Source organism: Triturus cristatus, chromosome 1_1 (assembly GCF_964204655.1).
Source record: "Triturus cristatus chromosome 1_1, aTriCri1.1, whole genome shotgun sequence".
In the NCBI taxonomy this organism is placed as follows: Eukaryota; Metazoa; Chordata; class Amphibia; order Caudata; family Salamandridae; genus Triturus; species Triturus cristatus.
The window spans coordinates 254,564,603-254,579,736 of record NC_140579.1 but is presented as its reverse complement, the minus strand read 5'-3'; the positions used below and the strand labels follow the sequence as shown (position 1 = coordinate 254,579,736).

Genomic DNA, 15,134 nt, shown 5'->3' with positions numbered 1-15,134 from the left:
GACATTGGTAATTCAGAAGCCCCTATGTTTGCGTTCAAACGTGCTAAAAACGTTAAGGAGTTTGTAGTATCCTCATACCTGGAACCCCCACCCACACCCAACGTAAGATCTCTGCTACAACTACCACAAATCCAAGGACATCACAAGTGTGGTCACTGCAAGGTCTGTCCAAACACCAAGGTTGGAACCAGTTTCGATCACTTGGGAAAGACTTATTCCCTTAACCACTTTTCAAATTGCAACAGCCAAAATGTGATCTATGCAATTAGATGTCCGTGCAAATTGATATATGTAGGCCAAACCACACAAAAAGTGAAAAATAGGATCCAACAACACCAGAGCAGGATCAAATGTAAATCCCTTGGGGCCCCACTTGTAGAACACTACACGAACACAAGACACACACCAGGATCTAGAGTGGTGGGTGCTGGAGAAGGTTATACTACACAGAAGGGGCGGTAACATGGGCACTTCTCTTAATTACAAGGAGTGCCGTTGGATCCATCTCCTTGATGCCACCAACAGCGGGCTGAATGAACATGAGGAAACTTACCTACAAATGAGCAAACTCTAAACTCTATTCTTGATCTTTTTGAAGATTCTCTAGTAGATGTATTACGGGGTATATATCCAGTAATTTTATCCTGAGTACGTTTCATTCATGTGTTTCAGCGTAACATATGTGTAGGCTTCCTTACCTTATGCTGACATTATTGATATGGGATGAGTATTTGGCTTAAATCGAGATATTTACATGTACAATATCTGCAACTTTAGTTCTGTGTAAGGTTTTTTAAAAAAACACTTTTGTCATCGTATTATACATATTGGGCTTAATATGCCGTCTGCCATTATTATTGTCATGTGAATTTTGAATCATGTCATTCATATTTTTTGTACTCCTAGTTCGTAACGGATGATATGTTTGAGAAAACTGCAATATGTAAATTTGGAAGCATATCCGCATTCACCGCATCAGTGCATCAAAAACGGATGATATGTTTAAGAAAACTGAAATATGTAAATTCCCATATCTATACAGCCGTTTTTTGGAAGCACATTCGCATTCACCGCATTAATGCATCAAAAACCGTATCGAACAAGTTCATCTGCAGAACACCCATTCTATTCCTTTTTAAATAAACACCGACCCCGTCCGTTCTCAACCATTCCGTGTGAGCCCTCCCTAAAATCCATCCCTGGTTTCCCTCTTTCTGCTGATTCATTCCAGCAGCCGCGCGCCCACGGCTCCCCATTACGTCATATAGTTAGCTCGGACGTGAGCTCGCTGTCAGTTGCAGCTGAGCCGTTGACGGAACAAGTTGTCCATTCACGGACTTGAAGTAAGTCGGCGTCTCGCCGTAACGCTCACCGCTTGAACTTCAGTAGCCGTAACTGAAATACTACCTGACCATGAATGTTACTTTGCTCGCATATGGGTGTTTGGAGCAGTAGAATAATAATACACGGCAATACATTCAATATAGTGGATTAGTAGCCGTAACATGAAATACGTCCTGATATTAATGTCTCCTTCTTCGTATATGGGTACTTTGTCCAGTAGAAGGATATAACAATAATATATGGCAATACCCTTAACCAAGTTGATTTTACTCGTATATGGGTATTTGGTCGACTAGAATTTTATGCTACTAACATGCAGCTCTACCATGTTTGTGCCATGTCGGGCTTTCGCGCCCGGAACAACCAGTACGTTATATCTCTGTGCATTGGATATACTTTATGCCCTGAATGTGGCCCAACTTTGTTCAAGCGCTACGGGCCTTTGATTGTCCTCTACCTCAGTTACACTACTTTCTATGTTTAGAGGATGCATATCAAGGCATCTTGTTTCTGGATGATTACCTTGTTCAATTTCTCAGATACGCCTCTATCCTTTATGTTCACAGTACGTGGCGATTGTAGAGACAGCACCACTCTCCCTTCTAAATCAAATATCCCCGTCTCAGAGGTACGTTCTTCTCGCGTGCAAACAGGTATGTTTTAATTATCTCCACACACAGCCTGTCCAGTCTTTACAATAGTCCCTCCTCTCTAATCTCTTGCAGGAATTAAATATTATCTTCACATTTGATGTTGGCCATCTGCATTAAAGACAACAGGAATCATTTTCCTCATAACTAAGTCGGTTCCCCAGGTGAGCTAAGTGACCGGAATTGGGAAATTAGTTATTTCCTTTACATGTAACGCACACACTGCCCTGACACCATACTCTTTGCGTTTACAGGTCCCCAACCTCGTTTGTCCTGATGAAGACCCACTTTGATGCATATTAATTGGCACAATTACCTCGGGTCGAAACGTCGACGTTACATGTCCTATGCGTCACATGCAAATCCACTTAGACAGCAAGGAAACTGAACCCTTAAGTGGCTTATGTATTGTAAATAGGACCTTGTTTGTTGATTATTTTTATGTATTGTCCATTGTACATATTCGTTACATGTGATGTGTTTTGTGCAAAGTATCACTGTTTCACCAATTGTTTCACTATGAATGTGTTTTTTGGTTGGTTTACCCTGTAAATATTTTTGGTGCTCTCAATACATCAATTAATATCATCCTATTAAGTGACTTGGATTCTGTCCTGTTTCTTTGGGTATGTGTGCGTCCTTGATATTTAAAAAGTGTATTCAGTACCTATTAATTTAGTCCGTTCAAATTCCGACAGAACCATTGTTTTTGCATATACTATCACGCCCAGGTTCTGAGGGTTACTGGGTTGCCCCATTATCGTTAATGGTTATCCAGTGCAGGTTTCACCTGCGAGGGTTTTTACACATTTATTGTGATCTTTTCCATAACAAGTATAGACTATGTCAGAGAAAGAAACATTGTCCTACAGTGAGGAATATATAAATAAATTGATACAAGAACAAGCTGAATTTGACTATCTGGGCACTGGCCTAACTCCCATAGACACCTCTCTAAATGATAAATTGTCTCGTCTGGAGAGATTGGAGAAGAAATTGATTCGAACCAGACTACATGGACATCTGTTAACCAAATATTTGCAAGCCAACATCATTCCAAAAGGACTACAGGTCCGTAACGAGCCAGCCATCTTCATTGACCTTCCAAAATTCCGCGAAGGGTTCAGTTTTGTGGCAAACAACTGTTCTCGCCACTGGATGGTTCTTGGGGTGGAAACCGCCCTTGAGTACGCGAAAAAACTGATCCTAGAGATAACGGAACTAAAGAAAGAAATCTTGGAGGATAGAAGCTTGAAGAACGCAAAAGAAGCTCTAGAAAGAGCAGAAAAGGCTACATCCGAATTTAACACCATCACATTGAGTAAGAAACTTGAGAAACTAGCCAAGGACATTAAAGCCTATGATAAAAAGTTAACATACCCCTATACGAGTGACGACTACTACATTCAAGACTCGCAGGGGTACTACACCAATAGGAACAGACAATATTCCCGGAGATTCGCTACCTTCTCAAACTCTTCCTTCGGGAGTGGTTCAGAAAACGATTCTGAAAGAGCAAGTACTAGTTCGGATACTTGCCCATACACAGAGGCCACTAACTTCCAACCATCTGAGCCATCTTTTCAACAAGGTCCATCTTACCAACCACGCACCAGATACCAAGACAATTTTGGACCAGCCAACTCGGCTTTTTTAGGGGAACCCTCCTGGATAAATCGAGATCAGAATTGGGGGCGACCGCCCCGATGGAATCAAACACGTGGGAACCAACGGGGCAACTCCAGAGTTCGCTTCCAAGCACAAGCACAACAGAATCACGGGGAGATCCGCACCAGACGTCAGACCTATCGGTGGTAATTTCCATACCAGACAACATCTCTAACACGGAAGGCCCAACCGTACATCAGGTTACTACTGTGCCTGGCACGAATACAAAGGACCCTGTATTGAACATCTCGCAATACACTCTGAACAAAGCTGAACACGACATTCTAGCTAGGGGTTTGTCTTTTGTTCCCACCTCCATTCCCAACTCCTTTAACATCAAACTGGAATTGCAACAATTCTTCAGGAAGATTCGCCTAAAATACTTCTTTGCAAAAAATGACAGCTACAAAAAGAATACAACTGCAACAGAATTCCGTCCGCCCTCTACTTTTACACCGGCTTCATACTTAATGAATGATAAGATTTTGGCGTATGAGAAAGTAGTGATGTTTGAAGTGATGGAAATCCTTAACAACACCAAGTACATCAAGCATAATATCACTAAAGAAGAAAGGTCTGCACTGTCTACATTGAATAACAACAGGTCGATTGTTATCAAGCCTGCAGACAAGGGTGGAGCGGTTGTCGTACAAGACACAGAAGATTATATAAAAGAGATCAACTCTCAACTTAGTTGTCCTGACAGCTACAGAAAGATCGCATATGATCCTACCAGGGAGATTGCGAAGCTCATCCGTGATCTTACAACTTACGGTGTTGAACAGGGATTCCTCGCGGAATCTGAGAGCAAATTCCTCAATAAAACCGATCCAAGGATTCCCACTATATACACCATTCCTAAAGTCCACAAAAACCTATCAAAACCCCCCGGAAGACCAATTGTGTCTGGCTGTGGCTCCATCCTGGAACCCCTGAACCAATATCTCGATAGTTTTTTACAACCATTTGTTTTGGAAACAAGATCTTTCATAAGGGACACCATGCACACCATCCAAATTTTTGAAGGCCAACCATTTGACTGTTCCTTGCAACTGTTTGCAACTCTGGATGTATGCTCACTGTACACCAGCATACCACAAAATGAGGCCATAGAAGTTATGAGTAACGTATTGGATTCACGTCCAAGACCACACTGGGTTCCAACAGACTTCCTTGTAAAACTACTTCACATTGCAATGGAGAAAAACTATTTTATCTTCTACAACGAGTTCTACCTTCAATGTAGAGGAGTAGCCATGGGGGCCGGATTCGCGCTGAGCTTAGCGAATCTTTATATGGATCATTTTGAGGACAGTACCATCTACTCGGCTTTGAATCCTTTCATTGACAACATCACGGCGTGGAAGAGATATATAGACGACGTCCTCATGCTATGGACTGGGACAGAAGACCAACTAATAGCCTTTGCTGCTTGGTTGAACTCACGTAATCAAAACATTCAATTCACCATGTCATACAACAATGAATCAATACCTTTTTTAGACCTGACTTTGCAAGCGGAAGAGGGTAGTATTCTGATGTCTTTATACAAGAAGCCCACAGACCGCAACACCCTGTTACAATATAATTCTCACCATCCCAGAAACCTAAGGGATAATCTTCCATACGGACAATTTTTAAGGTTGAGACGCAACTGTTCAAGAAGAAGTGACTATTTTAAGGAAACGGACAGTCTCATTGCCAAACTGAGGGAGAGAGGATACCCTAAAGGACTGCTGAATAGATCACGCAAAAGGGCCTGGTATAGGCCTAGAGAAACGCTTCTTGAGGTGCAACCCAAAAACGAAGAAATTGGGCGATTAATTTGTGTTACCACATTCAACACCAGAAGTAATGAGATCAACAAAGTCATTAGGAAATATTGGAATTTGGTGGGTCCTGACATTGGTTATTCAGAAGCCCCTATGTTTGCGTTCAAACGTGCTAAAAACGTTAAGGAGTTTGTAGTATCCTCATACCTGGAACCCCCACCCACACCCAACGTAAGATCTCTGCTACAACTACCACAAATCGAAGGACATCACAAGTGTGGTCACTGCAAGGTCTGTCCAAACACCAAGGTTGGAACCAGTTTCGATCACTTGGGAAAGACTTATTCCCTTAACCACTTTTCAAATTGCAACAGCCAAAATGTGATCTATGCAATTAGATGTCCGTGCAAATTGATATATGTAGGCCAAACCACACAAAAAGTGAAAAATAGGATCCAACAACACCAGAGCAGGATCAAATGAAAATCCCTTGGGGCCCCACTTGTAGAACACTACACGAACACAAGACACACACACCAGGATCTAGAGTGGTGGGTGCTGGAGAAGGTTATACTACACAGAAGGGGCGGTAACATGGGCACTTCTCTTAATTACAAGGAGTGCCGTTGGATCCATCTCCTTGATGCCACCAACAGCGGGCTGAATGAACATGAGGAAACTTACCTACAAATGAGCAAACTCTAAACTCTATTCTTGATCTTTTTGAAGATTCTCTAGTAGATGTATTACGGGGTATATATCCAGTAATTTTATCCTGAGTACGTTTCATTCATGTGTTTCAGCGTAACATATGTGTAGGCTTCCTTACCTTATGCTGGCATTATTGATATGGGATGAGTATTTGGCTTAAATCGAGATATTTACATGTACAATATCTGCAACTTTAGTTCTGTGTAAGGTTTTTTAAAAAAACACTTTTGTCATCGTATTATACATATTGGGCTTAATATGCCGTCTGCCATTATTATTGTCATGTGAATTTTGAATCATGTCATTCATATTTTTTGTACTCCTAGTTCGTAACGGATGATATGTTTGAGAAAACTGCAATATGTAAATTTGGAAGCATATCCGCATTCACCGCATCAGTGCATCAAAAACGGATGATATGTTTAAGAAAACTGAAATATGTAAATTCCCATATCTATACAGCCGTTTTTTGGAAGCACATTCGCATTCACCGCATTAATGCATCAAAAACCGTATCGAACAAGTTCATATGCAGAACACCCATTCTATTCCTTTTTAAATAAACACCGACCCCGTCCGTTCTCAACCATTCCGTGTGAGCCCTCCCTAAAATCCATCCCTGGTTTCCCTCTTTCTGCTGATTCATTCCAGCAGCCGCGCGCCCACGGCTCCCCATTACGTCATATAGTTAGCTCGGACGTGAGCTCGCTGTCAGTTGCAGCTGAGCCGTTGACGGAACAAGTTGTCCACTCACGGACTTGAAGTAAGTCGGCGTCTCGCCGTAACGCTCACCGCTTGAACTTCAGTAGCCGTAACTGAAATACTACCTGACCATGAATGTTACTTTGCTCGCATAGGGGTGTTTGGAGCAGTAGAATAATAATACACGGCAATACATTCAATATAGTGGATTAGTAGCCGTAACATGAAATACGTCCTGATATTAATGTCTCCTTCTTCGTATATGGGTACTTGGTCCAGTAGAAGGATATAACAATAATATATGGCAATACCCTTAACCAAGTTGATTTTACTCGTATATGGGTATTTGGTCGACTAGAATTTTATGCTACTAACATGCAGCTCTACCATGTTTGTGCCATGTCGGGCTTTCGCGCCCGGAACAACCAGTACGTTATATCTCTGTGCATTGGATATACTTTATGCCCTGAATGTGGCCCAACTTTGTTCAAGCGCTACGGGCCTTTGATTGTCCTCTACCTCAGTTACACTACTTTCTATGTTTAGAGGATGCATATCAAGGCATCTTGTTTCTGGATGATTACCTTGTTCAATTTCTCAGATACGCCTCTATCCTTTATGTTCACAGTACGTGGCGATTGTAGAGACAGCACCACTCTCCCTTCTAAATCAAATATCCCCGTCTCAGAGGTACGTTCTTCTCGCGTGCAAACAGGTATGTTTTAATTATCTCCACACACAGCCTGTCCAGTCTTTACAATAGTCCCTCCTCTCTAATCTCTTGCAGGAATTAAATATTATCTTCACATTTGATGTTGGCCATCTGCATTAAAGACAACAGGAATCATTTTCCTCATAACTAAGTCGGTTCCCCAGGTGAGCTAAGTGACCGGAATTGGGAAATTAGTTATTTCCTTTACATGTAACGCACACACTGCCCTGACACCATACTCTTTGCGTTTACAGGTCCCCAACCTCGTTTGTCCTGATGAAGACCCACTTTGATGCATATTAATTGGCACAATTACCTCGGGTCGAAACGTCGACGTTACATGTCCTATGCGTCACATGCAAATCCACTTAGACAGCAAGGAAACTGAACCCTTAAGTGGCTTATGTATTGTAAATAGGACCTTGTTTGTTGATTATTTTTATGTATTGTCCATTGTACATATTCGTTACATGTGATGTGTTTTGTGCAAAGTATCACTGTTTCACCAATTGTTTCACTATGAATGTGTTTTTTGGTTGGTTTACCCTGTAAATATTTTTGGTGCTCTCAATACATCAATTAATATCATCCTATTAAGTGACTTGGATTCTGTCCTGTTTCTTTGGGTATGTGTGCGTCCTTGATATTTAAAAAGTGTATTCAGTACCTATTAATTTAGTTCGTTCAAATTCCGACAGAACCATTGTTTTTGCATATAATATCGAGTGAAATATCAGCCTAACTATACCATTGTTGCAACCTTTGTTTTTTGCTGTGAATTTCTAAGGTTTTTTAAATTCTACTTACTATTGATAACGTCTCTGTAACCTTTGGTTATTTCAGTGAATTTCTAAGTTTGTTTTAAATTCTATTTCTTAATTCTAAGATTTTCATATTTTCTTTCTATAATTGTATGTCATATTTATAATATATACCACTCATTTTTTGATTTGGAATGTTTTTATCAGAAAGTACATTAATAACTAGTTTTATTTTTAAGAATTTTTTGTCGGCACAACATTGTCGCGTTTACTATGGAGAATCTGTGATCAGCAGATATATTTCACGTATTGATTTTTTTTTTATTTAAAATTTTAAATCTGCTACAACGTAGTGATGATCGCGATCAGGTTACAAATTTACAAAACAAAAGAAGACAATCAACGACCACCACCACATTAAAAAATGTTAACTACAAAAATTCATTCTTACTATTACAATACACACATTACTAACCACATCACTGCTTTCAAAACATATTTGAACACATATATTTGTAGTAACATGTTTTAAATCTATCTTTGAACCCTGCTTTACATTTTCACGATTACTCCGAGAGATGAGATGACTCTGGTAACCGGGAAGTTTGCGCCGTTTTTAGTGGGTGCAAAACACATATATGCACACATTTTACAGCATTTTAGACACTAGGGGCCCAATTCACAAAGGTAAGGTTAGACGAAAGTCTAACATTGCGACATTCGGTATTCACAAAGGGCATTTCCGAGTAGTAAATGCCCTTTGTGAATACCAAAAGTTGTAAACATTAGACTATGTCTAACTTTACTTTTTGTGAATTGGGACTTAGGAGTTTATTATTGTCCTGTTTAAAGTCATATTTTTGTAGAGAGTTTGTATAAAACCAACCATTTAAACTGATTTTTCATTTTTCGAGTGACGCGGGGGGTTGCAATGATATCGGGAGCCGCTGTCACCGTGACTATGTCGCGAAATGACAAAACAAATGTAGGCATTCAGTAGCCAGCACCACATCAAAACTTAGAACTGCAAAATGAATTATAACCAACACACTAAACACATAACTATCTAAACTACTGTATAATAGCATGTACAGCTCCCTTAATATCTCTATAACACAGTGCATAACTTTTTCAGTGTAATCTATGACTGCATGCATCACTGTATCACTAAGTCTCATTCATTGTATAAGTATTTGAGGGTATCTGTGAGACGAAGCATCAGTCTATCAATACTTCTGTAACAAAATGCGTGACTGCCTCAATACATCTATGAATGCATCAGTGTCACAAGTGATCTGTGATTCGTTGCGTAAGTCTCTCACTCAATCTGTGAGTAGGTGCATGAGTGTCTTTGTGCATTTGTAAGTAAGTATATGACTGTCTGACTGGATCTACCAGTGGATATATGAGTGTCTCAGTGAGTGTCTGAATGGGTGAGTGAGTGGTGCATGAGTTCTGAGTGGATCAGTGAATGAGTGTATGAGTCTCTCAGTGGATTTATGACTGGCAGCGTGAGTGTCTGAGTGGTTCTGTCAGTGTGTGCGTGGGTCTTTGAGTGCAACTGTGCATGGGTACATGAGCCTCTGAGTGCATAACTAACTGGGTGCATAAGTCTCTGAGTGAGTCGATGAGCGGTTTTGTGAGTGACTGTATGGGTGTGTGAGTGACTCTGTGAGAGGGTATATAAGTGTCTCAATGGGTCTGTAAGTGAGAGCATAAGTATGTGAGTGGGTGAGTGAATAGGTGCATGCATGAGTGTCTGGGTGGGTCTGTGACTGGGAGGATGAGTGTCTGGGTGAGTCGGTGAGTGGATGCATGAGCCTTGAGTGGGTAATGAGTTTGTGAGTGGATGTGTGAGTTCCTGAGTATATGAGTGGCTGAGTACATAAGTCTCTGAGACGGTCTGTGACTGAGTGTGGGAGTGACTGTATGGTTGTGTGAGTTGGTGTATGAGTGTCTCAGTGGATCTGTGAGAGGGTGTATGAGTGTCTCAGTAGGGAGAACAAACATGCCTGTGTGAGTGTGTCTGTAAGTGGGAGCATGGGTTTCTTAGTGGTTCTGTACATGGATGCGTCATCCTCTGAGTAAGTCGGTAAGTGGGTGCATAAGTACCTGAATATATATGTGAGTGAATGCATGAGTATCTGATTAGGTATATGACTGGATGTATTAGTGTGTGAGTAGATATGTGAATGAGTGTATAAGTGTCTGCGTGGGTTTGTGAGTGTGCACATGAGTGAGTGACAGTGACTAGCGAGTGTGTACAAATATATATATATATATATACTTTTACCAATATTCGCAATGACTTCACAATAGTCACGAGGTCCATATGATGGTACATGGGGGGCTGTGCTGGTGTTCGCATTGCTGTCCTGAATACCGCGTACAATTAAAAAAATGAATTTTGGACACAGCTTGCATCACTAACACCCCCATTTTTCAAACATGGGGTCCGAGTACCTCTATTCTGAACCCTTATGTTAGCACTTTCAGAAATATATAGCCCCAGGAACCATTCCTGATCAATTAAATGGTGGCCACAGCTTTCTGTTCAAGTTTTGTCTGGCCAATCAGAGGATTCCAGTTGACGCATGCATTTACGATAACTCACGAAACCATAGTGAAATACCCGTGACCAGAGATATCATTATAATTTTTGGCTTAAATTTCACAAAAACTACTGAACGGATTTACGCCAAATAGACATAAGGCAATTCCTTGAACCAAATTCTACCTCCCTGCCAAATTTAGTGTAAGTCCCTTCAGTGGTTCGGGATGTAGGTGTGGCCAGAGGTTCCTGTGGGAAGCAACATTACAAACACACTCTCATTTCACACCCCGAATTCTTGGTCCCCACTGCATAGATCACCTCCAATCTTTCTACAGCAACCAGAACCTACCTTGACACTTTCTTGGGAAAATTTCATGAAGATTGGTCAAATGATGTCAAAGTTATAGGCAAGCCAAACAATGCTTTTCCTATGGAAACTAGGTCCTACTGCACGACGATGTAATGACTTGCGTAGTAAAGATATTGCGTTGTAACAACCGCATTGTAATGCCATGCAATGTAATAACTCACATAGTAACGATTCATATTCAACAAGAGGTCTTGTTGGCCCCTAAGAACCTTCAGCAGCCAAGAAGACTTCATCCCTCAACTAGAAGTGCACCTGGAGGCGGGTTTGCAGAGTATTGGAGAAAGGGGATGCGGCCTCCGGCAAGTTGCTGGCTTTTTTTTTTCTTTTTTCTTTTTTTTTTAGGAAGGGTGGCTGTGTGGCCCCCCTTTCCTGGACCACTTTGGGCCCAGGGTACCGCTGCCACCCGGGCCATTTTTGGGCCTGGTGGAACCCATCCCTCGGGGTCTTCCCCCTTTTTTTCTTTTTTTATATATAAAGGGATGGGGACCGCAGGGGGAGCCTCAAAACCCCCATGGTCCCTGCTTGCTCCCTGCCTTCTGCGGGGCCAGCTGTGCTTTGGGATCCAGGGAGCTGCTGACATGCAGCTCCCTGGATACCAAAGCAATGTGTCTGTTTCCCTGCTCACATCACAGCAAGCATGGAAACAGACACTGCTCTGCTTTCAGCAAGCAAGAGCATTTTTTCTCTCGCTTGCTGAAAGCAGAGCAGTTGTTTGTTATGGTTTGGCGGGAGCTGTGCTCTCATCAAGCCATAGAAAACTGAAATGTCTCACAGTGGGGATCCCGGGACATTGCTGGAACTGGCCCTGCGGGGTGGTGGTCCGCAGAGCCATCTATGGCTGCAGGAGAGGGGCAACGTGGCCCCCTTCTTTGTGAATTAAGCTGCGGGGAGGTAGTGGTCCTTGGGGCCAGGGTCCGCAAGGGACCCCCTTAATCCTTATATTTGTGCCCCGGGGAGGTGGTGGTCCCCGGGGCTGCATGGGGACTGGAGCTCCCCCTTGTATTAATATTTATTTTAGTCCCAGGGAGGTGATGGTCCTCAGGGCTTTGGGGAAGCCCATCGGGCCTCCCCCACATTGGTTTTTAAAATTAATTAACGTTAATTCATGTTGTGCCCTGGGGAGGTGGTCTACAAGGCAGCGGCGGCCCCCAGCATATATAGTATTTAGTGCCCCGGGGAGGTGGCGGTCTCCGGGGCTTAATTTAAGACTCCGAGGAGGGCCCCACGAGCTCCCTCCTTCATTACCATTACGCCCCCTGGACCTGGCCCACCCAAGGATTATTACAAAGCAAGTGCTGAAGCTCATGCTTGGTTTTTAAAAAAAAGAATTGCCTCAGATTTGCAGATCGACCCGCGAGTCCACGGCAAAATAAAAAAATAAAAAATTATTTTTATCACCGGCGGGGTAATTCAGGGATCCCCCCACCACATCTGGAGGGGGTCATGATATACCTACCTTGCCTCCTTTTCTTTTTTAAAAACTTTTTTTCTGGGACTCTGGTACAAGCCAAATCCCCAGATGGCTGCCTACACTTGCTGGTTGAAGTGTTGACAGGCAATCAAATTCTAGTAGGATTCACGAGTCCACTTAAAGGACTTGCTTCCCCGGATATCAATATTTTTTAAAGATAGATATCTCAAAAGCTTCTGAACGGATTTACACCAAATGACAAAAAAGCACGCTTTCTGGACCAACAACTAGTTTTCTGCCAAATTTCGTTTAGCTCCATTCAGCAGTAGTCGTGTTCAAAAAATGAAAAATTCCTTTAGACTTAATATCAGGAAAATGTGTTTTGGGGCCCCCCTTTTTGCTCGGCCACTGCTTGATAGATCACCCTGAAACTTTCAACACAGTAGCTGACCCAAAAAGGGGAAGTTTTGTAAACATTTCGTGGGGATTCATAAAGCGGCACAACTTATTGGCAAAATAAAAAGTGCTTTTCCTATGGAAACTTTGGTCCTAACTATCACTAACTACTGGCAGTAGGTTATATATATATTGAAAAAAAAAAGGTTAAAGTAACGTTATAGTTGAGTGAATTTGTCAGTAGCAGCATGAACATTTTAAACTAGAAAATCTGCAGAAATTCACCAGTTATAGTTAGCAGCACTAACTATAACTTGCGCCCCTGCCATGCACTGCTTATGATCTCACATATGATATCATTCATGTCATGTTCTGTGACTTCATTTATGACATCACTGATGACATCTCAAATGACATCATTGATGACTTCACTGATGACATCATCCAATGAGTGTGTTAGCTTGTTTTATAGTTTCTGGATTTGCCTATAACTACCATATTACTTTTCTATCTAATTTTTTACAGCCTGTGTACAGCTAATCAAGACAAGCGTTTGCAAATCACATGTGATCCTAATGCATCATAGGTGTGTAGAGGTATTGATTATGTTATAAATCTTTGTATCGAATACCAATTCTGTGCACAGTTGTTAAAAATAACCCTTTCTGCATGGTCACAAGAAACTATTTGCTTTCCTCCACCCCTCTTTTCTGAATTCAGTTTTTGTTGGCTTTAGGACTCTGCATACTTTACCACTAACCTGTGCTAAAGTGCTTGTGCTCTCTCCCTAAAACATAGTAACATTGGAATATCCACAATTTGCATATGCAAATTACTTATAAGCTCTTAGCAAAGTGCACTACATGTTCCAAGGGCCTGTAAATTAAATGCTACAAATAGGACTGCAGCCATGATTGTGCCAACCACTTACGTCGCCCTTTAAACATGTCTCAGGCCTGCAATTGCAGAGTCTGTGTGTGCAGTTTTAAACTGCCATGTCAACCCTGTAAGTGTTATACCAGCTGCTCAGCCAGTGTGACTGTGTTTTTGTAATGTTGGTATGTTCATGCTGTGGAATGTTGGATGAGTGTGGTGTCAGTTGGAGGATGGGCTAAGCTGCAGGGAGGTTGCTCCTGGTGGGGGTCTTAATGTTAACATCTATCCCAATAAATCACCTTACATAACCTATCCTGGACTACTGGACTGCCTTCATTACAACAGTAAGCTAAACCTCTTGCCAAGCCCAAATCTTCCCTTTTAATACATGTACGTCACCCCTAGGGTAGGCCCTGGACAGTCGAGAGGGAAGAGGGCAATGTATTTGAAAAGCAAGACATGCATTTTATAAATGTTGCATGTCCTGGCAGTGAAAAACTCTTAAATTAGTATTTCACTACTGCAAGACCTATCTCAGCGATAGGATAACATTGGAGTGTAATTACGAATTTGGAAGAGATGACCTATTCAAGTTTAGTGTCTCTAGAATCACAATTCAAAATCCTAACTTATGGTGTAGTCAGATTTTAAATCACAATTCTGAAAATGTCACTTTTAGAAAGTTGGCATTTTCTTGTTTTAGCCATTTGGTGTCTGGAGTGGGTGACAGCTGGGCTTTGCGTATTACCCCCAGGCAGCCACACACAATGTAGCTTGGGTGTGATGGGCCATTCTGTCAGGATGGGAGGGAGGACCTGAACCCACCCTAACTCACACCTGAATAGGCTGCGTCATGTCCCAAAGCAAAGGGCTGCAGTGAGACTGGAGCCAGGGCAGGACATCTGGCAGCACATCTGGACACTTTAAAGGCTTGTCTTTGAAGTATCCCCCACTTCAAAGGCACAATTGGGTTTAAGTACTGGACCTCAGGCACCACCATTTCAGTACACCTCTGGACCTGTGCAATTCTGCCAGGAAGAATGGCTGCTGTGCTGCTAAAAGGAGTGCCACTCGGCTGTACTGCTACTCTTCTAGACTACTGCTCTGCTGTGCTGACCTGCTATCTACTATACTCTTGCCTGGGTGAAAAGGACTGGACCTGCATTCTTTGAACCCAGAGTGACTCCGAGGGCTAGTTGGCTGGCCT

The 15,134-nt window shown here is 42.0% G+C and overlaps 2 long non-coding RNA genes across 2 annotated transcripts; both read left to right on the top strand.

The window, feature by feature from the left end:
- Positions 1 to 1,298: 1,298 nt before the first annotated feature.
- Positions 1,299 to 2,630, top strand: LOC146870098 (uncharacterized). The gene is made up of 4 exons (XR_014958983.1): positions 1,299 to 1,343; positions 1,911 to 1,972; positions 2,070 to 2,158; positions 2,249 to 2,630. It is a non-coding gene; the product is annotated as an uncharacterized LOC146870098 (long non-coding RNA).
- Positions 2,631 to 7,477: 4,847 nt separating this feature from the next.
- LOC146870097 (uncharacterized) lies at positions 7,478 to 8,048 on the top strand. Its single transcript, XR_014958982.1, has 3 exons — positions 7,478 to 7,537; positions 7,635 to 7,723; positions 7,814 to 8,048. It is a non-coding gene; the product is annotated as an uncharacterized LOC146870097 (long non-coding RNA).
- The last annotated feature ends 7,086 nt before the right edge of the window (positions 8,049 to 15,134 follow it).